General features: G+C 44.4%; 1 long non-coding RNA gene across 1 annotated transcript in view; it reads right to left on the minus strand.

The window, feature by feature from the left end:
• Positions 1-25605, minus strand: part of LOC140706785 (uncharacterized) — an 89687-nt gene extending 64082 nt beyond the window's left edge. The window contains exon 1 of the long non-coding RNA XR_012086648.2: positions 25183-25605. This is a non-coding gene — a long non-coding RNA (uncharacterized LOC140706785). The remainder of the gene's footprint in view (positions 1-25182) is intronic.
• Positions 25606-27316: the final 1711 nt, after the last annotated feature.

Here is a 27316-nt window from a genome sequence, read left to right on the forward strand (position 1 = left end):
ATAATAATAACAAACTAAAATAAAATAATAAAAATATTAATCACAAAAACTAAATAGTTAACCCCCACAAATAATAACTGGGAAAAAACATTAATAACAATGAAACAATTACAATAGGCATCAATTATAATTATATCCAAATTAGAGAAATTCAATAAAATTCAAATTATACAGTTTAAATAAATATAATATTGAAATTTAAAATATGCATTTACTTCAAATGGATTAAACAAAAAATAGAATGGGGCAAGTTAATGACAATAAACGAAGTAAAACAAAATAAGACAAAAAGCAACAAAATTAATATAATGAAAAAGCAGAGAAAATAAACCCAAGCTTCTCCCCCCATATAATTAGTCCTGTCTTGCAGCACCCTAACAGCAGGTCTTATTTTCCTCAGAGTGATTGTTGGGTATGAGTTCAAATTCATGGGGGCAACAACCCCCACCCAGATAGTCAGAGGTAGAGCTTGATATAGCATTGCAAGGAGGGAGAACAGGAAGAGAGCCACTGAAGACATGATACCTGTGCTGGCTCTCTCGGCGTTATAGGGTCGAAAGGGGAATTCCCCATTCAACCTTTCAGGGTCTGCTGCTGTAAACTGGGCTTCTCTGGCCATAAATAATAGGAAAGAGTCACAGTTCCATCTGGCTCTCCAAGAGGCCCTGAGAGAGAACACAGCCAGCCGGTATCAGATTTCACAGGCTTCAGTTAGTCTCTCAGTCTCTCAGATTCCTAAGCACAGGCTCACCCAACTCCTTCCAACGGCGTCCACGGCCTCCAGGGCTCTAGCTCTCGAACCGGCAGGCTCTTCTGGACCCTTCCACGCTGGGCCTTAGTCTCCCAAGGCCCCCAGCACCAGGCCCACCAAGCACGATGGTTTTCCAAGGGCTTAAGCTCTTCCAGCCCCCTCAGAACGAAAGGCAAGCTCTTCCAACCCCCGCAGCCACAGCACAAGCTCCCGGGACGCCAAACTCTGCCTCGCTGACAAGCCAGGACAAGGTCAGGTCTTCCCCTCCGCCTCCTCCAGCTCTCTCGACAACCTCCGAGTAGTCCCAGCAAGGCAGGAACCAGAAGAGAAGCTCAGGAACCAGGAGAGAAACTCAGAAAACAGAAAGAGATTATAAGCTAAAAATAAACTGAGTTGGCTAAATGAAGTAAAAATAAGATAGGTGAAGTGAAAATAAAATGAGTGAAGCAAAAAGCAACCAAAAAGAGAAAAGGGAAAGAAAAGACTAGACCGAAGTGGTGGAGAGAAAACACTCCTACCAGCTATCGGTCCGCCATCTTGGAAGATGTGTTCTCTGTATCAGTTGGGAATATGAAGAACAACCCTCTAATGGTAAAGGAGGGTGACTATCTGTGGCAATTGATATGGATCTAGGAAGATTGGTTGGAAAATCTTCCTCCCCCTCTGACTCTTGTGAGTCCCAACCTGAATAAGGTAAGTCCTTCTGACGATTAGGGGAGAAGCCTTTCTTAGCATGAGCCTGACCAAGATCAGTCTCAAGAACAGCCACCAGGACAGAGAAGGCTGAATGGGTTAATAGTGGGTTCGGTTGAACCTTAGGACACTTTGCTGCCGGGGCCGAGTTCGAGGGAGCACCAATCCTTCGAGGTGTAGGTGGAGGCGCAAAGTGCTCCTCAGCCGATGGCTCAGAACAGTGCCAGGTAGAGTGGGGAGGCGGTGGTGGTAGAAAAGGTGGCGGATAAGGCTCATAGCTGCTATCCGAAATAAGGGACTGATCCTGTTCAAACTTGTCAGCGTGATAGGACCCTATTGATTAGCAGGAAAAATACTCGGGTCTGCCTGACAGCTACAGGATTACTGTGATTGGTCGACTCCTATGAGTCCTTTTCCTATGAGCCTACGCTGGTGCCAGCTTCGGCACCCAGCTCTCTCCAGAATTAGGAGCTGTGTGAACGAACCCACTGATAAATGAGGGCTGTTTTGTGCCAATTTATCAACCTCCAAAGAGGTGTTACCCCAGTCAGGAATATCACTGACAGGTGGGGCTGGCAGTGGGAGGTGCAGGGGGCCCTTTCTTCTCTCAAGGGCAAAGCTAGGGCTACCATATGTTGCCAGGATATCTCCGGCTTCAGCACCCAGTTCTCTGCAGACTTATGAGCTGTGAGAATGAGCCCATTGATGAAGGAGGGCTGTTCTGCGCCAAATTACCAACCTCCAAAGAGGTTTGTACCCCAGTCAGGATATCATTGACAGGTGGGGAAGGCAGCAGGAGCTGCAGGGAACCCTTTCTTCTCCCAAGGGCAAAGCTTGGGTTACCGTATGTTGATGGGTTATCCCTGACTTTGGTGCCCAGCTCTCTGCAGAGTTAGCTCAGATGCTGTCCTGTTCTTTTTTGACATGAAGAGGAAGATTGCAAAGAGGTGGATAGCTGTTGCTCTTGAGCCTGGGGGTAGCCTTGTTAAGAAGGTAAAAGAGACTTTTTTTTTTTAAAAAAAGAGAAAATCCCCAAAGGCTCCAAAGCTGGCTTTGCAAAGCTCTTACAAAGAATACACAATGCTGGCTGGTGCTCTTCCCTCAGGCAGAAGCAACAACTTGTTACTGAAGAAAGAACAAGGGAGGTCAAAAGAAAGGAAAGATAAGGAATAGAATTGTTTTTCACTTGTGAAGTTCCTAACGAAGCTGCTGCTACAGCAGTGTTTGAAAAAAGAACTGAGGCACTAGGTGTTGGGGGCAGAGTTATATAGCCGATGCAGGGGAGGTCCTGGCACCAAGTGCTTAAAGCTGTGGAAGCTTCTGAGAATGCTCTGCTCAGGCACAGATTAACCCATTAGTGTGCATTCACAGAGACCACGAAGGAGAACCACACACTGTGGAAAACGTAGCCAGCACCTCTTATCTGCTCTGTCTTCAGTCAGAGAGGCTATGGTGACGTGCTCTGAATAGAGGACTTGGAACAGTGTCTAGTGTGGCTGAGAAGGCCAATTCAAGAGTGACAATCCCTTCCAAAATGAAGACAAATACAATCTGTGTCCTGTCCATCTCCCTGATTTTGCTGGTTTCAGGACTGCCTCTTTGCCTCAGCCTGCTGAACAAGTGTCTCTTTAAATTGGGAGAGGCCATGCTGCACCGCCTGCCTCCAGGCTGAATGCTCAGATGTCAAGGTTTCCCATTTGTTGATGTCCATTCCCAAGGCCTTCAGATCCCACTTGCAGATATCCTTGTATCGCAGCTGTGGTATCTCTCTGGGGTGATTTTCCTGAACTAATTCTCCATACAGTAGATCTCCATACAGGATTTCTGTCTTCAGTAAAGTTGGAGAATTAGTAATACTGCATGTTGTTTAGCAATGGGTGCAGAGCTGGGAGGGAGTTCCCTAGGCTAAGGTAAATGTCTGTCTTTCAACACTGATGAATTAACAAAGTCCTTTTTCCTGCCTCTCAGAGCCTGATCCCATTGATACGTCTCCCCCATTTAAACTGAGTTTAGTATGTTTTAACTCAATTTAAATGTGGGTGATTACTCAGTACAGTGGTGCCTCGCTTAATGAGCGCACTGTTTAATGACAAATCCGCATAGCGATGTCCCTTTTGCGATCGCAAAAGCGATTGCATTGCAATGTTTACATAGGCAAAAACTCGCATTGGGATGATCGGTAAGCGTTTCGCTTACCAATCTTCCCCTTGCGATGTTTTTTTAAACAGCTGATCGGTGGTTCCAAAATGGCTGCCGGGTGCCCAAAATGGCCACCGCAAGTGTTTTCGCACCCTGCCCTTGCTTACCGAGGGCGCGAAAATGGCGGTGCTATGGAGGAACTTCGCTGAACGGTGAGTTTGGGCCCCATAGGAACGCATTAAACCAAGTTTAATGTGTTCCTATGGGTTTTTTTCAATCCGTTTAGCAATGTTTCTGCATAGCGACGATTAATCTGGTACGGATTAACGTTGCTATGCGGGGCACCACTGTATATTCACAAACACGGATCAATTTGAGAGGGTATCTTTCTGCAGCAATGAGGATTTTTTTTCTTGGCCCTCTGCCAAAGGCCTGTTCATTTTACAATGGATGTGGAATTTATTTCTTTGAAATCGATTCCACATGTGTGAATGACCCCCCCCCACTGGCGTGCTCTCACAGCCATTTATTCCCTGTTGTTGTGTTGCCTCTTCCTCTGCAATGGGATTGGGGTGTGGGGCTTCTGGGTGCTGCACAGACCAGCTAATGGGTGCCCAGAGGCTGCTTGAAGCTGACTCAGTGCCACGGCTTCTTCCCATGCCATATGCTATGTTCCAAAGGAAACGCTGGGAGTGATTTAAACACCACATGACCATCACATGACTCTAACTCATTTTGTTTATTGTGGGGTTATTGTGAAATCTAAACAGGCTGTAGGATTTGAGGCAAGCCTCGGAGCTTTTACCCCTTCTCTTCTCTCTGCTCCCTCTTCTCCCTGCTCCGTATGTTTTTTGCCTTTGTTTTCTAGTCGTTTTTTAATCATGCCTGCTGAGAAGCAGCACGGATCTCTTAGCCATGTGGTCTGAGAGATCAATCTTTTGCCTTTTCTTTCCTTCTGTCTTTCTGAATGCAACTGAAGACTGAAGGCTGTAAATAAAGTGCACATCTTTTTTCCAACCTGAAAATGCTCCCAGAGTGCTCCTTTATATATAGTGCTGGTTATAGTGAAAGAGGGGCGATTTGGGGGAGGCTTGTAGCTATTATTCCTTCCAAGTGTTCTGTACTTCTGCTGTTTATTAAAGGGAATGAACAAAATTCCAAATTCTCCCAAAAGATTATAGGCCCAGAAGCAGACAGAGTAACTGGGACAGGTAGCTAATAATTATTTTTGAGGGTTTGTTGTTTTCTAAGTCTATTGTGAACTTCTCTCTACCATCACCTTTAATTAAAATCACATAACTAGTGGAAGAGAAACGTTGGTTTTGCTCATTTTGAAGTCCTGTTTCTGAGATTAGTTACCCACTTTTTGCTCAGAAAGGGAAAGGATGCATTTGAACCACAGCAGAGCATTTCCAGTGAATTTTTCTCAGTTGAAGGAAAGGCTGTGGTTTAATCTCAGTGCCTTGAAAAGTTATGGATGTTTAGAGAAAGAAAGGCCAACAGATTCACAGGCCAGAATAATATGGGAAGATTATCATTCACTTGCAAAGGCAATAATTCATCAAAGTCTTATGGACAAGCAGGTGATTACAATTAAAGGTTGTAATTTCACTAAGGAAATGCTGGAAGCTGTGCAAATTTTTGTGTGTGTTTTTTCCAGTTCCAAATCAGAGGCAATCTTTATCAGAGAATTTGTAAGGCTCTAACTTAACAACAAGACAGCAAAAAACACATTTCTGCTTCACCAACTGTTTTCAACAATCTAAGATAACTGGTTTTGAACTAACTCATAGAAAATGGGATTCCTCTCAATGTTGCTAGGTGAATATTTTGATTATATTTTATCTGTTATATACAGTAAAGAATTTGTTATTGCTGTTTAGTCGTTAAGTTGTGTCCGACTCTTCATGACTCAATGGGCCAGAGCACGCCAGGCCCACCTGTCTTCCACTGCCTCCCGGAGTTGGATCAAATTCATGTTGGTCGCTTCGATGACACTGTCCATCCATCTCGTCCTCTGTCATTCCCTTCTCTTCTTGCCTTCACACTTTTCCAACATCAGGGTCTTTTCCATGAGATGGCCAAAGTATTGGAGCCACAGTAAAGAATTAGGTTTTGAAAAATCCCGTGTTCTCTAATGGAAGAACGCATTGATCAGAGAGCAAGTTGTATGGAGACAGTTCCAGACCAAAAGGGCTCAAATCACCTGATGAATAGGAATGTCGGATAGGAAGTAGCAGAAAGTAGACTAGGAAAGCCACACCCCGAAGCTAGTCATGGAACTGTGGAAGGAAGGGCCATATGGGAAGAGATTGTCTTTCCCTTAAAGACATTTCAACCTAGAGTAGCCCTTCCTGTTCTCAGTTCAGAGAACAAAGTGAAGCATGTGAGACGATCAAGAAATACATGGCCATGGGGAAAACAAGTTTGAGGAAAAACCCAAGGCATTTCAGAAATACAGTGGTGCCTCGCTTAGCGATGTTAATCTGTTCCGGGGAAAACGTTGCTAAGCGATAATATCGCTAAGCGAAATTTAAAAGCCCATAGAAATGCATTAAAACACGATTAATGTGTTCCTATGGGCTTAAAAACTCACCTTAAAGTGAAAATCCTCCATAGCGTCGCCATTTTTGCTGCCTCTTAAGCGAGGAAAAACAGCAGGCGGCCATTTTGTTTTCCCAGTGGCCGTTTTGAAACTGCTGTTAAAAAAGGGGTCGCTTTGCCATGATCACTTCCCCACGATCATCGCAAAGGGAAAAAACCCCATAGGGGGTTTTTCGCAAAAAGTTAGTCGCTAAGCGATTTGTCGCTCAACGGAGCGATTGCTAAGGGAGGCACCGCTGTACAATGGTGGTGAGTACCTTTTGCATCACACACAAATTTACCTGGACAAACAAGGCAGTTTGCACAGCAGGAGTATCACTCCCACTCCCAAGCAAAATGGAATAGTTGAAAGGAAGCTGAGATCTCTTTTGGAGATGACAAGATGCATCCTTGCAGGTGCAGAGTTGCCCAGCAAATTTTGGGATGATGCATTAATGACAGTAATGTATCTCCAGAATGAATTGCCAAGCAAGGGTACCATTAAAATGCCATTTGAACTATGGCATGGTAGAGTACCAGGTGTGGAACACATTAGAGTCTTTGGAAGCCTGGTATATGCCTACAGACCCAAACAGAAAAGACACAAATTCTAAAACATAACAGATTATTTTGGTTGGCTATGCCTTTTGCAGTAAAGGCTATATAGTAATAAACTCAGAACCAGGCAAAGCCAACCTAAGACAAGTGGTTCATTTGGTGAACAAAAGAAAGCTGACAAAAGAGGGACTGTGTTAGATGCCTTTTGCAGGGAAGATCAATATGCTGGACCTCTACTACATATGACAGTGTTAGTGCCATCACAACCTGAGTCAAATAGTGAACAGGAAGACGATGCCACATAAGATGAGAGCAATATGTCAATAGAAGGGGATAGCAATGGAGATATCGAGACTGTTAAACTGGAAAAGGCACAGATGCCAGAGGATGTTTCAGAGGCTCATTGCTCCCCATGAAAAGTGTAATGCTTCCTTGCCTGACAACCCATGGAGGTGTTTGACATACTCTGTCTCCTGAATGGTTGAGACTACAATTTCTTTCCTTTTTCTCTTTTATACCTTTGACTGCAACTAAAGATTGCAATTGTAAGTAAAGAATTTTCTATTTAAAATGATTTTTAGCATGATTTTTATTATGCAGAATGCCAGTTACTATGAAGAGGTGGATGCTGATAACTTGGGTTCACACACAAACATTTTTTTCCTGCTGCTATTGCTTTGTTTTCCCTTATACTCTGCTAATTAAAAAAAATGGAATTAACAAATGCCCACAACATTTACAAGGTGATTAGTGTCAGGGTCTCTGGTGTGGGGAACAATGAGACAGTGCCTGGCATGGAATCAGTGAGAGCGGGCAGGTTAAGGTGAGTAGTTGTGGGACCAGGACTTGGATCACTATCAGTGTTGATACTGTTGAGATTTTTCTTAATATAGGGTTTTAGTCTTGGGTGCTCAAGATGCAGGGTCTTTTCTGGGATTTCATTCTTTGAAACTGAGACCTGTTGTGTGGCTGGGTTATCTAGCAGGAGGGAGGCACGTACTGATGAGTTGTCATTGGATAGTGTTGAGGAGGGGTAATGGTGTCAGTCCCTGATATCAGTGGTGGCAATGGAGAGAATAGAAGGATCTCTTTCTTCCTCTTGGGTTTTTAACATTATTTTATTTTATTTGGTTCCATCAAATGTATGTTCAGCAGTCTTTTCTTTTCTTTCTTTCTTTTTCTTTTTTGTTTTTGCTTTGGCACAGTATTGGTCTTAGGCATCAAGGCTACGCCTGGCCCCAAGACTGAGTCTGGCAGAACTAAAGTGGTTGATACTATCTGGAATCCCGGCCGTGAAAGCCTTCGCGAATAGATCTTAGTGCCTTTGCTAAAGGCTCTAGGACAATCACGAACAACAATGTGAAAGAAGGCACCTCATCTGATGTCCCTGCTTATCATGATACACATAAACTGATTTGTACAGTAGCCCATTATCCATTATATAATTTAAGGCTCAGTGAATAATCTTTCCACTTGCATTTCTTTCTTTTATCATTTCCCCCAGAAATCTCCACTTCAGCCTGTCGAAGGCCTATTATAGACACACAGCAGTATAAGAGTCAATGATTCTGCCTCTTAATTTATAGTGGAGAGGAAATGCCGAACTGAGTCTGTAGTTCTGTGGTGTCACATAAAGCCAGACTCATGTGATTTAATATAGCTTGTGGTAAATTTTTAAAATATATTGACCATTAGGGTAGCCAATAGAAACAAATTAATGTGTTGAGGATCTTTTCCTGACTTTGGAATCAAGATTAGTTTAGATAGTCTCCAGGATGAAGGAAGGTGTTCTCTCTTAAAAAGATCACTAAGAAGGTTTCCATTCTAGTGCTGGAGATAATTTTAACATATTTTATAAAAGTCTTTAGAGGACTATCAGCCACCGGGGATTGATCTGGTTTTAATTTAAGAGAATGCCTGCTTAACTTCATTAGCTATAATTCTTGGATTTAGGTAATTTACATGTTCAGGGCTTAATTGCTTTATGTGTGATTAAGAATTCCTCTAAACTTTAGCCTTTTAGACTTCCTAATATAGATGGGAAATCCATATCTCCCAGGGGAGACAAATATGAATGTCGCCATCAGAGGTGACTGGGCCCTTTGAACCCACTCCCCCAAAACAGCCAGTCCACTTAACACTTACACTATGGCACATGTGGCTATCATTGTTCATGCCACATCAATCACCGAAGTAGCCCAACTGGTGCTTCCCTGCCTTCCTGCGCTGCTGAACACTCAGCAGCTGAACAGGGAGACTCATCATCCTGCCTCCTTGCCAGAATGGTCCACAGTGCAGGGAGGCAGGGAAGTGCTGTTTGGGCTGCTTCTGCGACTAGCGCAGCACAAACCAAAGATGGCTATGTGTGCTACGCCTTGACCAGTAAGTGGACCAGTCGGTCCTGGCGGGTGGGTCCAAAGGGCCTGATCTCTTGTGGTGGCGATATTCGTCTTCGTCTTCCCCAGGAGACGAATGCAAATATCCCATCTCTACTTTCTAAACAATTCCAAGAAGAAGGATCTAAATCCTTTGGGTGTGCCAATTGAAGACTCTTTTTCTAATTCTAGTTGGACTAATAAAGTTTCAGACTGTTTCTTTGAACTTTTATTTCCAAAATCATATATTTTTAAAAAAAGATATAAGCTTATGGAAACATTTAGAGCTTCAAGATCCAATTGTTTCTCTGTTAGGGATTTATGGACTTCGTGTTGCTGTTCTAGTAAGGCAAATTTGGTGAGTGTCTTTAGCTTTGTTCAGTTAATTATGGGCATCAAATCCCTGGATGCTTACCCTTACAAAATGACCTTGGACACTTCAGACAGATGGATGTGTTGGAGAGAGTTCATCCATTAATGTAGTGACATGCCATTGATTATAGAAAAGGAATCTGTAAAGTCTTAGGGGGACACTGTAACTATTAAATGGCACAGGTTATGCTCTCTAAAAGTTCCCTGCACTCTAATGCTGACAGCTTGAGCTGTGTTAAACCCCTGGTTAGGATGGAGAACACTTGTCAGATGTACCACTGGTGGCAACCAACCATGTTTTAACTTTTTGACAAGCAACTTTTTGACAGCTGAAATGGAACTGTGTAATCCTTTGGAGATGCAAACTTTAAAGTTATCCAACCTGAGATAACATGCACTTTTTCATAGTAAAAATGGTATAAAATGAACAAGTTCAAGAAAAGACCTTAATCCCATTGCTGTCCTGCAAATCTATGTTACAAACAATGAACACATTTATGTTTAAGCAAATACAAGAATATGTATGCTATATAATGCTACTGTTTTAATTAAATAAAGCACTTTAAGTAGTTCTCCAAATATGGGTGATTAACCTATAAAATAAAATTCTGTTCTGATATAACTGTTTTACTAATCTGATAGGTTATTCTTTTAGATAGGAAATCATCTCATTGCAAATATTACAGATTATATAATATTACAGCAAGAATGAGTCTTAACATGAGACCTCTGGGTAGTGTGGGCGGCATATAAATTGAATAAATAAATAAATAAACATTTAAAAATCAGGATTTAAATTTACTAGATTTAAATGAAATCCACCCTGATACATCAATTTAATCTGAAAACAGTAGGACTGCAGTATTTGTGAGAATCAGTTTGAAGCCCCATGTGGATGCTGAAAAACATGGAAGTATTGAATGCTATATAGTGGTGCCTCAACTTATGGAATTAATCCATATTGGAACAGTGGCCGTAGGTCGAAATTCCTGTATGTCGAAACACCATTTCCCATAGGAATGCACTGAAAAGCATTTAATCCGTTCCAGCTGAAGGAAAAAAATACCCCCCCAATAAAAATAAAACACTGCAAGCCCCTGGGCCTGCAACAAAACAAAACAAATCTAAAAACATAACCCCACCAGCCCAATCCCACCCTGCAAAAGCCACCCAAAACAGTAAAAAGTTAAAAGTAGCTGCTTATTCCCGGCCCTGGCTTCGCCGCCGCCTCAACCGCTGCCGCCCGGAGGCTTGAGTCTGACTGGGGTGCTTCGGCCGCTCATCCCTGGCCGCGGTCGCCCAGTGCCGGGAGGCTTGAGCTGGCTGGGTTTCTTCGGGTGCTTGCCTCCCGGCTCGCCTCCTGCTTGCTCCGTGCCACCCTCCGTGGACCCATGGTGGGAAATTCAAATGGCTGAGAGTGGCACGGAGCAAGTGGGAAGTGAGTCAGAAGGCAAGCAGCCGAAGAAACCCGGCCAGCTCAAGCCTCCCGGCGCTGGGTGACCGCTGCCTCCACTGCCTGTGCTGCCAGAGCACCCAGGAGGGTCAAGCCTCCTGACTCTGGGCCACCCCCACTGCCTCCCTTTCCCTAACCGTTGGAGTGAAAGAGCTACAAAGAAGCAGCCTCTTCGCCACCAACAGTTAGTACAGTAAATTTAAATTTCCCGCTCTTTCCCCATGCCTTTTTCCTTTCGTAAGAGGAAGCTCTGGCAGCAAGTAGAAGCAAAATTTTGCAGCCGGAGTTTGCCGTAACTCGAAATTTTCGTAAGTGGGGACATCTGTAAGTCGAGGCACCACTGTACGGTGCATCGTCTCTGGCTCCCTGTAGTGTGCACTTCTGATAAATACACCCTGGAAATACTTGCAAATACATTTTTGGGGGGTTATTTAGTATTTTTAGACAGCGGATAAGTGATTCAGTGGATACTGATCTTGCAGACAGGGGGTCCTACTGTAATAGCTGCAGCAAGACCTTTTCTTCTCCCATGTTCACTCTCAAGTAGGAGTTAATAGCCATGTAGGAGAAAAAGTAGGAGAAAAAGTAAGTAAAATTTGTATTATAGTCAAAGACTTACACAAAAATATGCAGTCTCTTATGACATTAGCATAGTTCTAATCAGTTAGCAAAGAACTGCAACCAAGCACTAGTAATTGCACAAAATCTAGCTACTAATATACTAAACCAAAAACTGTGGTCAAAAGAAGGTGGGAAAAGAGATAAATTTATTTCTGTAATATGTGTAATAACTATTTGACCATAAAAGATCCAAATATATGAACACCATAGAAAGCAGCTGCCATCTTGAATGTCTCTTGTAAAGGACTGTTACATGTTAGCCCTTTGGTTAGCATGTGGGGAGAAATGAAACAGAGCACAAAAATACAATGGAGTCTCCACTTACAGTCGGCTCCACTTACCTACTTTTCGACCTACGGACGTCTCTGGCTGCAAAATTTAACTTCGACTTGCGGCCGGAGAATTGACCTATGGACCAGAAGGGAGAGGAGGGGAAAGTGCCAAATTTGAATTTTGCACTTTCCTCGTCTCCCTCTTCAAGTCTGTAGGCTGTAGGTCGTGCCTCCGGATGCCTTCCAGGGCTTCTCCACCGCCATGGGAGGCATCTCGGAGGTCCCCCCTGCTGCCAATAGTGCTTCGGAGCCACTATCTGCGGCAGGGGGACCTCCGAGTTGCCTCCCATGGCAGCGGAGAAGCCCTAAAAGGCATCCAGAGGTATCCTGCCGCCGCTGCTGCTGGGAGCCGCGCCGCGCCGGGCAATCCCAGTCATGCTTGGACTCCCAGGCGGAGAAGCAATGGAAGCATCAGGAGGGCCACCGCTACTGCTGGTAGCCAAGCCACGCCGGACAATCGCAGCCATGCTCGGACTCCCAGGAGTCCAAGCATGGCCGGGATCGCCCGGCGCGGCATGGCTCCCAGTGGCGGCAGCAGCAGCAGGGTGGGGGGCCTCTGGATGCCTTCCATTGCTTCTCCGCCTGGAAGGCATCAGAAGGTCCCCCGCTGCCGCCACCGCTACTTCTGGGAGCCTTCCGAGGTCTCAAAGGGCTTTCCCTCCGACACTGGAGGAAGTCCTTTGGGAGCTCTGAAGGCAAAAAGGCAGGGATAAAGGGCTGGAAATTTGAATTTCCTGCCCTTTCTCCCTGCCTTTTTGCCTTCAGAGCTCCCAAAGGGCTTCGATGTCGGGCAGAAAGCTCCTGTTTGCCTTTGGACGTCTCAAAGGGCTTTCCCCCTGACATTGGAGGAAGCCCTTTGAGACCTCCAAAGGCTCCCAGCAGCGGTGGCGGCGGCAGGGTGGGTGGGTGGCCTCCTGATGCCTTCCATTGCTTCTCCACCTGGAAGGAATCAGGAGGTCCCCTGCCGCCGCTGCAGAGTCCAAGCATGGCCGGGATCGCCCCGGTGAGGCTTGGCTCCCAGCAGCCCTCAGAGTCCTCCGGCAGCGGTGATGGCTGCGGTGGGGGAGCTCTAAGAGGCCTCCGGCAGCCGCGCTGAAGCCCTCGGAGTCCTCCAACAGCGGCAATGGCAATGGTGGGGACCTCTTGAAGACTTCAGAAAGGTAAGGTAATTTTTAAAAAAGTTATTTTTAATTTGTGTATGTGTGTGGGGGGGTGTTACTTGGGCGGGTTACAGATTATTGTGTTTTCAACTTCATTTTCGACTTCAGGACTTTTTGACCTACGGACCCCGTTCCAATACGGATTAATTCTGTAAGTCGAGACCTCACTGTAGGTAGTAGGGTGATAACAAGGGAAGAACTAGGGCTCAAGGTGCAATAAAGATTGTCCTGTGAAGGCTGCAGATTGAGTATTTCTGTCTGCACTCTTTCTAAGTGCCTCCCTGTGACAAACCCAGACCTACTGGGATATGCCACACGTTAACTAAGCTGCCACCAACCATTCCCTGTAAGAAGTCACACAGACCAGGGATGGATTTTTAACCAATAAAAGAATAAGGTTTATTTAAAACAACACACAGGGAAAATAAAATGATCAGGTGAATAAGATTTAGTAACGTGGCTTAGTTTCACTCATACATACACACAGTTTGGTTCACACAGAACCCTTAACTTGAAGCACAGACCCTGAACCTATCAGTTCTGGCTAACCATTCAGACACCTGAACCTATCAGGTTGGTACTCTGACACACAGTAGTACCCTGTCTGACACACAGACTCCCACACCAGCTTCTTCTTCCCAGCTGCTGCTTCTTCACATCCCAGCGTCTAAACTTCTCCACACACGCTTCACATATATATACAGTACAGCCCCTCCTCCTGATGTCCCGCCTTCCACTCCCCATAGGATGGAACTTTCCCTCCAAACCCATGACAGACAGGTAACATCAGTGCTGTATGTAACACCTCCCCTCTTTATAAGTTGTTTTGTAGGGGGAAAGCTAAGGTGCTTTTTCCCAAAAAAACAACCTGGATAAAACACACAACAACAGTTATACATACCATATCATACTTACTTATACTTACATTGTAAGTTAACCATAGCAATTAGGCATTTAAACATTTACCATATACATTACATCAATTTACCTTTATTCATACAAACCAAGTTCACAAAACAGGTACATTTAACTTTTTGTCATCAATATATATACATAGTCCATGTTCTTTCGCCGTCTTCATTCTTCAGGTCTTCTTGACAAGGCGTCAGCAACACAGTTCACTGACCCTCTGACCACCTTCACTTCAAAGTCATAGTCCTGTAGGTTTAAAGCCCACCTCATAAGTGTGCTATTGTGGGTTTTCATTGTCTTTAACCATTGCAGTGGTGAATGGTCAGTGCACAGAACAAAATGTCTTCCCCAGATGTAAGGCTTGGCCTTCTGGATCGCGTAGACTATGGCCAAACACTCCTTCTCCACGGTTGCCAAATGTCTCTCACCTTTTTGAAGTTTCCTACTCAGGTAGGACACTGGATGCTGGTCACCATTCTCATCCTCCTGGCACAGAACTGCTCCTACCCCGCTGTTAGACGCATCGGTGTAGATGATGAACTCCCGGTCGAAGTCTGGAGCACACAGCACTGGATACTGGACGAGCGCCTCCTTCAACCTCTGGAACGCCTCCTCACAGTCGCTGGCCCACGGGATGCGGTCATCAGCCTTCTTCCTCGTCAGATCGGTCAGCGGAGCCGCAATCTCGCTAAACCTCGGGATGAACTTTCTGTAGTAGCCCACCAACCCAAGAAATGATTTGACCTTTTTCTTGGTGTTGGGTCTAGGCCAATCACGAACAGCTTCTATTTTGGCCTCTAGGGGTTTTATCACTCCTCCCCCTACCATGTGACCCAAGTATTTTATTTCTGGGCTACCCAGCTGCAGTTTGTTCTCTCTGCAGAGCCTAGGCCCAAGCACTTCCTCCCCTGGGTCAAAGTGCCTCTCCCTGGCTTCCTGGTCATCCCAAGCTTTCTTTCTGACCTTTTGAGCTTGCAGGGTCTCTGCTGCTAGCTCTAGGTTTCTCTTTAGGTCCTTCCTCAAAGAGTCTCTATCTGTCACAACGTCTTGTGGGTCATCCTGGGTGATCTGCTCCCAATTTTGTTTGATCAAATCAAGGGGCCCTTTCACCCTTCTCCCAAATAAAAGTTCAAATGGACTGAACCCGGTACTGGCTTGTGGCACTGATCGATAAGCAAACAAAAGGGATTGCAGCTTCTGGTCCCAATTGTTTGGATTCTCTGCCAAGTAAGCCCTAATCATGCGCATTAGAGTCCCATTGAACTTCTCAGTTAACCCATTACTTTCAGGATGATAGGCAGTGGTTTCCTTGTGCTTAATTCCACAGATTTGCCATAAGCGTTTCATGAGCTTTGATGTGAACGATGCGCCCAAATCTGTGATTATTTCTGAGGCAAATCCCATCCTGGACATATACCCCACCAAGGCATCTGCCACTGTGTTAGTTTCAATGTTAGTCAAGGGTATGGCTTCAGGGTACCTCGTGGCATGGTCCACAATGGTGAGAATGAACCTGTTCCCCCTCTTTGTGGCCTTGGGCAAAGGTCCCACAATATCCACCCCTATGCATTTGAACGGAGTGTCAATCACAGGCAAAGGGCACAACTTTGCTTTGGTCCTGTCACGGCTATTCCCCTGCCTTTGACACACATCACATTGTTTACAGAACTCCCTGATCTGCTTCCCTATGTCAGGCCAGTAGAAATTCTGTGTGATTCTCTGCTGTGTTTTGTTCACCCCTAAGTGTGCAGCAAACATGTCAGAGTGCCCCCTTTGTAAGATCATGGGGCGATACTTTTCAGGTACCACTAGCTGACTTCGGATCCCATCTCCCCCTTTTGAGATATTCCTCAGGGTCTCTCTATACAAAATCCCCTTTTTCTCCAGAAATCTCACTGGGGTTTCAGGTGTTAGCTGGGCGTCAGTCACCTGTTCAAAACACTTTTGGAGAGTGGCGTCTGCCTTTTGCTCTTGTCCAAATCTGCTGTCTGTGGTTAAGGTTTCCACCACAGCTTCTGAACTCCCCTCTGCTTCCGTCTCTGGCTCTTCATTACCCCCCTGAACTGTCCCCGCGGTGGCTTGTGAACGTGTAATCACTAGCACCCGTTTCACATGTTCAGCCAGGTCATTTCCCACGAGCACGGCTGCTGGCAGAGTCGATGAAATTGCTAGCCGCCAAACTCCCCTCCAGCCTTGAAAGTTGACAGGTACCTCCGCGACTGGCAGAGAGATCACCTGCCCCTCAATCCCTGCCACCTTCATGCTCTCATTTGGGATTACATACTCCCTAGGAATAATATCTGGATGGCACAGGGTCACCTGGGAACAAGTGTCCCGCAGCCCCCGATACTGATGTCCAAGTATTCCTATGTCCACCCCTGCTGTCTCAAACAACTGAGAATCTGTTCTCACCAACAGGCAGCGCCTGACCTCTACAAGAGGACCATTTTCCTCAGCCTGATCAGCAGATGTAGCTGTTCCAGATTGAGTAGCCATGGCAACAGGCTCCCTCAGTGACAATGAGCCTTGCTCTTTCTGGACACAGAACACAGCTTTTGGCTTGGTTCCACTCGACTCCTGAGGCACAATTCCTTTTAGCTGCTTTAGTTTCTCACACTCTGAGATTAGATGGCCCTTTCCCTGACAGAAATAACATTTTCTGGTGTATTTTGAGTCTTTCTCATCTTGTTTTGATTTTCCCTCCAAAACCTGAGGTCTTAGTTTCATGTCTGAGGGCTTCCCTTCACCATGGGCCCCTCCCCCTTGCTGGCTTTTCCCTGGTCCCTGAGAGTACTTGCTGTAGGTTTCTTTGGGTTTTCCTACAGATTTCTCCTCACCTAAGGGTTTTCTTATCTGGTAAATAAAATCTGCGATCTCGGCTGCTTCTGCCACAGATTTTGGTTTCCTTTCCCTCACCTGGAATTTCAGTTCCCCATGCAGGACTGAATAGAACTGTTCCAGCGCTATCAAATCTTTAAGCTGCTGAAAGGTCTCTGTCCCCTCCTGAGATAGCCATTTCTCAAGCAGCCTCACCAATTGGGCCCCCACTTGGGTAAAAGTCTGCTCTGGTTTCTTTGTGAGGGACCTGAATCTTTGCCTCAGCTGTTCCGCATTTATCCCATGTCTTGCAAACACCAGTTTTTTAAACTCTGCAAAATCTTTCATCAGTTCCTCAGGCATCTCGGCATAGACTTCGGCCAGGCTACCACTGATTAAAGATCGCATGATGGTCATCTTCTCAGTTTCCCTCACTGAGAAGTCCACAAACGCTCTTTCCACTAAAAGGAAAAGAACACCTCAGGACAATCTCCCTTGTGGTACACAGGGAATTTCTTCAGGTCAGCTTTAGACAATTGGCCTCCCTCAGAATCCCTATTGTTATTATTGTTCTGGTTCATCAGTTCCAATTTTTTTAATTCAAACGCCATTTTCTCTCTCTGCAATTCCAATTCAATTCTCTGTCTCTCTATTTCAAATTGCCTTTGCCTTTCCTCCCTTCTTTCTCTCTCCAATCTTTCCTCCACTTCAAATTGCCTCATCCTCAGTTCATGCTGTTGGGCTATGAGCAATTTTCTGAGCTCTGGGTTCTGTTCTCCCGTGCTGTCACCTTGCACTGAGCCAAATTCATCCTCAGAACCTTGGTCGACCTGGGGGTCTTTCACTTCACCCATTTCTGCCATCTGGCTTCGAGTCAAGGGCATAATCCCCCCTCAGAACAGGCTGCTTTAAAAAGTCAAGCCTCAAAATAAAACGACCACTTTTTTTTTCTTTTGCCTCAGAACCAGCTTTCCCTATAGATTGCTGCTGTCCTTCAGCACTACTTCCAACTGTAGCGAGTTAGAGCCTACCCCCCTCTGCTGGGCCTCTCAGCAGGCAGGCTAGATCACTGCTACTACACAGTTTTGCCTCAGCGTTTTCCCGCCAAAAACAGGCTGCCTCAGAGCACCCTAATCTAGTCTCCCCAGTTGGCACGTTCTTCCACTAGCGCACCTCCCCCTGAGGTACACCTAGAAGATTACCTACGCGCCTCAGATTGTCCCTGACTAGACCCCCCTTGCTCTGGGCACACGTGCCAAGGCTTTGCTGGACCACTGGACAACTGGACCAGTCGTATCCCACACGCTGGACACCAATCAATGTGACAAACCCAGACCTACTGGGATATGCCACACGTTAACTAAGCTGCCACCAACCATTCCCTGTAAGAAGTCACACAGACCAGGGATGGATTTTTAACCAATAAAAGAATAAGGTTTATTTAAAACAACACACAGGGAAAATAAAATGATCAGGTGAATAAGATTTAGTAACGTGGCTTAGTTTCACTCATACATACACACAGTTTGGTTCACACAGAACCCTTAACTTGAAGCACAGACCCTGAACCTATCAGTTCTGGCTAACCATTCAGACACCTGAACCTATCAGGTTGGTACTCTGACACACAGTAGTACCCTGTCTGACACACAGACTCCCACACCAGCTTCTTCTTCCCAGCTGCTGCTTCTTCACATCCCAGCGTCTAAACTTCTCCACACACGCTTCACATATATATACAGTACAGCCCCTCCTCCTGATGTCCCGCCTTCCACTCCCCATAGGATGGAACTTTCCCTCCAAACCCATGACAGACAGGTAACATCAGTGCTGTATGTAACACTCCCCATCCCACAGGCAGAAGTCATAGCAAAAGGAGAGTGGCTATGCTCAATGGATAGGAAGCAGGTGACTGGAAAGGACATGATGTGGGAACAACTGAAGTGAACATTCATCCAATCTCTGGTGGAGAAAGCCTCCCTACACAAGTGAATTTAGGAAAAAGGAATGCAAGACTTCACCTTTTAGACTGAGGGCTAAGCTGCTGAAAGAATCAAAGGGAGGGGACACTTAGGTGAACTCTACTTCCCTCTCTGAATAGCCTAGTTGGTGTTCCTCTCCCCAGAAGCCCTTCCTTCAATCAATCAATCAATCAATCAATCAATCAATCAATCAATCAATCAATCAATCAATCAATCAATCAATCAATCAATCAATCAATCAATCAATCAATCAATCAATCAATCAATCAATCAATCAATCAATATTAAAAATAAAAATAAAAATAAGGGAAAGCATGCTGCTGATATACCTCCCCATAGCACTTCAAGCACTCTCTGGCTGGTTTACATGTTAATTATGCAGGCTACACATTGCTGCTCCCCCCCCCCAGCAAGCTGGGTGCTCATTTTACCGACCTCGGAAGGATAGAAGGCTGAGTCAACCTTGAGCCGGCTATCTGGGATTGAACTCCAGGTCGTGAGCACAGTTTTGGCTGCAGTAAAGCGGTTTAACCACTGCGCTACGAGGTTCTTCCATCACTCTTCTCAGGAAGAAATGGGACTAGTTGATCCCTAGTCTTTCACAGCAATCTGTAAAGAGTTCTTCACCAGCTGCTTGAAGATCCTCGTTCTATCTAATAGCATAATCTGGCTGGTGTTTTTATAAATCCATACAGTTACTTTTTGGCCATTTGTTCTAATTGAGTTGTATCCCTGTTTAACCTATCTTCATTAAATTGAGGGTCAAAAAGAACAGAGAAAACTAACTACTTTTCAGGACACCCCACACTTTCATAATCTATTTCTTTTGATTGCTTTTATCCTAGTTTTAGGATGTTAACACAACAATGAATCTACTGGCCTTTTACTACAGTATTTACCCTCTCAATGTACTTCAAACCGTTCTTTTATCCAAATTAAAGAATTATCTTGGAAATATGTTAATATCCAGTACTTCTAATTCACCTTCTCTTTTAGTTCTGTACATTATTTGAAAAGCAAGTAACCTTTTCTTGCCCCAAATTAACATATTAATATAGAGAATTTACTCTGAGGTACCATTAGGGATATTTTGTAACAAAAAAATTAATTGTGGAATGAAAGTCATTCTAACAAGTGCAACCAATCTCAACCAGGATGATTTAATTTCAATCACTCCCTTTAATTCAGGTTGATATTTCCCATTCAGTTTTCCATAATTAAGCTTATTTATCTCCTTAGTTTCTTACAAGAATGTAATCCTCAAATACTGGCTAGAAGTATTTTTAATTACAAATCCTGTAGATTGAAGAACTTAACTAATTTCTTCTTGAGTGAACTAAAAATGTCTCTTTTAACTAACTTGATCTTCTATCCAAACACCTTGCTAAAATTTTCCAGTAACTTCAACAATCTTCACCAATTCTTTCTGAAGATCTAGGACCACTGGTGCTCACATTTCAGTTCAAGGACTTTCAGATGACCCACATGTGATCTGGCTTGTTTTAAGTAAGTATATAAAACTTTATCACTGTCAAAGGTCAGTATGTTTAAATATGTCTGCGACGTCAATGGCAGCAGTCAATATGGTCTACAGCAGTGGTCCCCAACCTTTTCTAAACCACGGACTAGTTGGGGTGGGTGGGGTCTGTGTGCGGGGGGAGGGGCACCCCCTGCGTGGGTAGGCAGGGTGCACTCATGGGTGGTCAGGGTGCACGCGCACATGTTGGTGTGCAGGGGGTGCTCATGGGTAGGCGGGGTGTGCTCATGGGTGGACAGGGCATGCTTGAGCAGATGTGTGGATAGGAGGGCACACGAAGAGATGGGCAGGACACCTGTACGTGTGGGTGAGCTGTGCATGCATGTGGGTGTGCATAAGAGGGGGCAGGAGATGTGACTCCTCAGCCCAGTCCTGCCAAGGTCACAGCCCGCTACCAGGCCATGGACCAGGGTTGGAGACCCTTGGTCTACAGGATACCCTTGTCTGTTCTATAGGATCCCCTTGTCCGTTCACCACATTCATAAAGTGACATCACGCAAGAGAAAAACCCCAGAAGCTGACTTCTCTTTTCATCAGTAAATCATTTCTCACCTAAACACAATTGTCAGGGCTGTTTTTCAACAAGTGTGAACGGTAGTATACAGAAGAAGGTACCATATTTTACCGTGTATACGACCCCCCCAATGTATAAAATGACCCCCTGATTTTGACCCTTGATGGAGGCGGAGGAGCAGTTAATTGACAACTGCTCCTCCACCTCCATCTCCTGCTGCTGCTGTCTCCGCTGCCCGCCCGATTACCTCCTACAGTGCGACTGCTGTCTGCTGGGGATCACCTCCAGCTCACGTTGCTGCCTTGTCCCTAAGGAAATCATGGGAGGAGGTTATCTGGTGGCGGCAGCAGGAAGAGGTGCCTGAGCGCGCGCAAATGCTTGTTTGCCTCCGCCTCTGCCTCCTCCTGCCTCCACCACCCGAGGGGACAAGGCGGCAACGTGAGCTGAGCCCGTCAGTCCCAGTGGAGGTGGTGATCAGGCAGGCGGGGAAGGCAGCAGCAAGAGGCGCCCAAGTGGGTGTGAATGCTCCTTCGCCTCCGCCTCCTGCTGCTGCCGCCTCGGGGCCACCGGAGGGGACAAGCTGTGAGGTCTGGAAGAGGCAATTGGGCAGTGGCAGCGGCAGGAAGAGGTGCCTGAGTGCGCTCGTGACTGCTTCCTTCCGTGTATAAAATGACACCTAATTTTTTCTCTAATTATTTTAGGAAAAAGTGTCATTTTATACACAGAAAAAATATGGTATTCTGTGGACCGTCTTGATTGTTGCCTTTGGTGTTGTCAACATTCAGGCTCCCCGTTGCTATGTAAAGCTTGGCATCCTTTATCCTGCTGCAATGCAGGCATGATATTGTGCAACATCTAGAACCATTTCCTGGCTTCTTGAATCATGGGTACAGAAGCACTATATCCCACATTCATAAACCAGAGTTTTGTTTTTTTTTTTTTGAAGAATTGAATTTCCTGGTTTTTTAAAATTGGAGTTTAAATATACGTATGTTACACACAAATTCAATCAGAAGTGTTCCTCACATAGAATTACCCAGTGACAGAGGATTTCAGAACATGAGCATATAATCTGTACTATGGTTATTGAAATAAGACAGAAGTGAGAAGAGCTTGGATGCAGCTGTAGTCCCTCCATGCCAAAATATTTGGAAGGCCTGTCTTGGACTTAATGAAATGGGGAAGCAAAAGTGTGAGTAGGCATAACATATACAATTGAGAGATGTACACATCCTTTAACCTCTTGGTTAAACTAATGCTGCCATGCCTGCTCTGCCAAATGCAGACTGGAAAAGTATGTTTCAGTTTCCAATTCCTTTCTTTGAGTCAGGCAAGCTGAGGAAGAAAAACTGTATTAGACTGAAAGCTATACAGACATGTTGTGCACATGTTTTCCAAAATATGTCCCTTTGTTTTTCAAAATTAAAAAAAGAAAGAAAGGAAGAAGTTACAGTCAGTGAAGAATCACACTGGAAACCAAGGTCAAAAGCATCCATACTATGTGAAAGAAATATAGCTTCATAGTTCTAATTTTTTGTTTGGGGCATGCCTATTTTTTTGAGTTGACTTACGGAATGCTGAATGCTGCCGTCACACAATATCTATTGCTGCATGCTTGCGCAGCAATAATGTCCTTTCCTCAGCCTTGGAAAACCCAAACATGACAGTTGTGTGTGTGGATTTGTTGAGCAGGATTCTGGTGTAAGGTACACAGTAGGTAAACCATTTAAGTGTCATTTAAAGAAAATAAAAAAGGTGTGATGTGCTTTCCCCTCACAGTATTGTATGGTGTGTAGTTTTATAGCAAGAATTCATTTTTCCAGCCCATTGTTGGTGACAAGGTTTGTAGAGGTGTTCCCTGTGTATCCTAGCAACAGCTAAGGCTATAGAACCTGCTGTTTAGGTTGATGGAATGAGATCCCCTGAAAGGAAGAGAAATACCCGGTACTTACATAAATTACAAGGAGTCATTCAGAGTACTTTATATATATTGCCTTATGTAATTACTTAAAAGGTATGACTTTTGGAAAGTGTATAACACTGTAATATAATGGAGAGTTACTTTGCCCTAATTTCAGTCTTCATATGTGACTTACATTTGACTATATTTGCCTATAATTTATGATGCAGTTCAGTAGCTTATGAAATTCCAAGCTTTAATCTTTCTTGTGCCATAAACTGAGAAAGTGCTTAGAATCAAGGCACTCACTCTCTCAGTTCTGTAGCCTGTTCTGTACTATGGGGAAATATTTATGTTACTGTATACTATTCTCTATGGGATTACAGAAGTAACCAAAAGGCTATTTAAGGCTGTGGTGTCCACCCTCGTGCCCCTTTTGCTTGACCTTCAAGCCTCAGAGCACAAGAAGGCAAACACTTCCTCTTTAACACTGCTGCCACCAGGTGATCCCTAAATCACCATTAGCTCAGAACGATTCAGGTCCACACTTCAAGTTCTTTGAAAATAAAACTTTGGTTTATTGATTACAGAGATTAATTCATAAATATCTTCAGTAGCTAATCACACCTCAGAATTTCCCAAACTACACACTCTATTACTTTCTCTGACTTTTCTCTACTGCCTGACTCTTACATTTTTCTACTCCCTCAATCTACCCCTTGACTCTTATAGCATCTCTTTCGGCTCTGCCTCTCAGCAACATTAATATGCATGAACCATTATTTTACATAACAAACACAAACCATTACATAATATAACATGAACCATAGACCTAATAAATAGAGAACACTACAAAGACATTTACAGGAGACATAAAGAGGAATGCCATACTTGTTAGTATCCTGTATTGAGTTGGGGAAGTGGCAGTCTCTAGAAGACGTCCAGGTTCCCTCCCAACTCTACCATTCTGCCATGGATTCACACGGTCAGTTGGGTATCTCAGCTCAGCTGCACAGATCCCATAGACCTGAACAGAATTAAAAAGGGGGATTTGGATCCCCCACTCTGGCACTGCCAGCCATCCAGGTCCAATAGGGTAATAAAGGCGGAGCAACTACACCATAGGATGTCACACGATACCCACAGTATTTAGATTATATATCATGTTAAGAACATGATACTGTATATAATTTTAATAGCTGCAATATTCTGGCATTTTGCAGTTTGAGAAAGGCCTCAGCACACCATGTTAAGATGAAAAGTTTATTTGAATGGATTATTATTAGAGATTTTCATTTTCTTTCTCTCATTGTCCCTCTTAACAAGCTATTATTTGTTAACTGTCTCTCTGAATAATTGCTATGGCAATCTTTTAAATCTTGTCCTCAAATCTGAGGTGCATAAATAAGGCTAACCTCTCCTCTTCCACCCCATAACCACGACTGAAACCGAAGAGCCAAATTTGACCTGGGTCCAACAGCTGAGAAACAATGGCCAGGTTGGTCCATTCCTCATTTTTGCTAAGTTTTAAGAAATAGTAATTAGACAGTTGTTGAAATTATATTTATTTCTTCAACAAAGGAGTTTTTTAAAAGCTTTAGTAGTTAACTATGAGAGCAATTAGGCTATGACATAATGTTGAAAATGCATCCGTCTAAGCATTGACAGTTTCCCTGTTCAGAGGTTCCCCAGTCATAGGATGATTTCTTTCAGCTCACTGTATTCGTTTGTCAGTACAGCTTCCAGTCTTGTTGCTTCCAGCATTTCTTTTGTCCCTGGAGCTCAGGTTCTCTGCCACAGTCTCTCCTGGGCTTCCTCTCTTGATTTCCAGCTTCTTAACTAATGTGTGCTTGCCAGTTTTGCGTATACACACTCGTCCCCTTCCCCCTTCCAATCTCCTAGCCAATCGAAAGGGCAGTAGATTTTTGCTAAGTTTCTGGTTCCCATAGTAACGAGCTTTCTTCCTCCTCTCCATCCCACTCCCTTAAATGTCATTTTCCCAGATCGATCTATTTTACCTTTTATGACCTTTTGACATCCACCTGCAAGATCAGATTTCTAAAATTCCAATAATCGAACATCAAGCAGAAAGCAACCGTTTTTTATAACTGAAAGCAAACACAAAATGGCTGAAGAGCTTCCTTTCTTTATGCTAACATTTTAATTCAACGATGCTAAGAAATACTTGCAATATTTTGTTCAAAAATATTTGCAGCTGTGTAAACTGGCTGTGCAATGTTATTTTAAAATAGTGCCTTAAGAAACATTTCACTTGTCATTCAGAAAAAAAAAAGACAAGCCATATTAGATGTTTCCCCCCAAGTTTTCCATTTTCCCTGGGGACAAACTGAGAAGGGATGACATGGTACAATTCTATTATCATTAATACACCTTTGAAAAGCTAAGGGATGCTTTCATTACAGCTACTGCATGTTTTACCTACATCCTGGCAAGGTAAAGAAAACCAGCTGTCTCAAACTGACCTTTCTTGTGGGCAGAATGGCTTTCCTTTTCACGTGTTTCAGCTTTCCAGAACTGCAGGGCTGGGATACTGTGCCTTTAAGCCGTGGGTTTAAAAATCCATGAATCAGGAATGGACCGAAAATTAGTAGAGCAGAAAACGCCAAACGATGCAAAGATAATTCTGTAAGTGTTAGAGGAGGTGCTAGGTCTTTTTCTTCTCGGTGCTGCAAATGGATGCTTTTTCAGTCTGGATTCCTGGAGGAGTTGGAGTGCGGAAGTCTCGGATGATTACTTGCTGGGCATCTGTTCTACCTAGAGAGATCTGGGGATGTCTGATTTTTAGAGGGAAACTGAGCGCTCCTAGGCCTGTCCTGTACCCTGTGCTGGTTATATGACTAAGGATGGGAGGCAGCAAGTTCTTGTTAGTGTTAGTTGCAAACACTGCCTCACCTAGCCATCAGTTACATGTAAATATTAAGAAACAAATACATTTATATCTACACCTGTAGCTATCAGCTTTTATTTGCCTTTAAATTCATCCCCCGCCCCACCCCTTGCTGGCTTAGACCAATGTTTCCAGCTCACTGGAGTTCCAGAAAAAATTCAATATGCTGCTATTTCATACGGGTATATATATCTATACCTTTAGTTGTATCTATATATTTAATTATATCACCCTCCCTAGAATAAACACAGTTTGCTGGAGAGTGGATGTGTGTGTGTATGATGTAAGGCCTACAATTTCAAACCATCCCCCCCCCCCCGTCTCTCAATCTCTCCAGTTAGCTGAGCAGCCTTGGAATTCCCAAGCCTGAAGATTTCCAACCCTCTGAAAGACAAGGGCTGCTGTACTCAATGTGCCATGCTAGGCCTTCCTTATTTGTTTTGCTTTTCCTCCTCCTCCTCCTCTCCTCCTCCTCCTAATTAACCAAAGCAGCATCTAACAGAATTGTTTCAGCTTGAGTAGGCAATTAGGCCAGGCAGTGATGCTAATGAGCAGTATTCCATCCTCTCATCAGTGTTCTCTCCCTGTCCCCACCATCACTCATAGCTGTTGGTATTGCTTTATAAGCTGCACTTTCTAACACACTTTAGGGCTCGCATGCAGAGCAGCCCCCGGGCCAACACAGTTTTGTTACACAGAAATACACACACACATACTCACCTCCCCAGGGTAGGGGAAATATGTCAGTACAGTTGGCAGAATGGTGATGGATGTCAGGCTGCTCCTTCTAAGGGTTCTTAAGAGGCAGGGCTTCTGCAAGTTAATTTCAACTTTACCCTGTTGGGGGGGGGGGAGAGGAGAGAGAGAGACGAACACTAGCCAGTTTCTGGTGTTTCCTGCCAGAGACAAGCCGGGTGCTTTGGGCTCCGGAGTTTAGCCTCACAGACTTTGCCTCTTCAAATTAAATTTCATAGCTGCTGCCTGCAGGAGAGAAACTTCTACATTCCTTAGGGTCTTTGTTTTAGGAGGACAGCCCTACACTGCTGAGACTGTTAGGATTTAATTCGCAACCTTCCATGCTGTCTGCGATTTGTGTGACTGGGTGGGATTTTTCTGGGCTGCGTTGACTGTCTGTCTGGCATGAAGCAATCATTCCGTCCAGGCTTTGATATGAAAAAGAGCACCCCATCTTACTGCTGAGTGTTCCCCCCCCCCCAGGTTGGTGTCAGGAGACACACGGTAAAGAAAGACCATACATAAGTCAGTAAGTTCAAGTAACTGTAAGTAAATAGTTTAAAAAAAATATTTCTCCTACAAATGTCTTCACGGTGGGCCATTGAGACTTCAATAATAATTCTGTGCCATTAAGTCAATTCTGTTTCATGTTGATCCGTTCCAGGGCTTTCTAGATAGAGAGTATTCAGAAGTAGTTTATCATTCCCTTCTTCTGGGGGCATCCTAGAACTGTGCAGCTTCGCTAAGGCCACACAGGCTGGCTCTTGGGGGTTGTGCAGTGAGGAATTGAACTCCCAAGCTTTGATTTTGTAGCCGCATAACTAACTCACTGAGCTATCCAGCGAGCATAAGTGTCTGTTAATGAGAAAGGAGTGGACTCTGGAGAACTTGTAGCTATTCTCTTCTCGCATTAAAATGTAACAGTTTGTCTTTCAGGTGCAACAATGTTTTTGTCTTTTTTTACTTGTTCTTTT

Source organism: Pogona vitticeps, chromosome 4, assembly GCF_051106095.1.
Source record: "Pogona vitticeps strain Pit_001003342236 chromosome 4, PviZW2.1, whole genome shotgun sequence".
Taxonomy (NCBI): domain Eukaryota; kingdom Metazoa; phylum Chordata; class Lepidosauria; order Squamata; family Agamidae; genus Pogona; species Pogona vitticeps.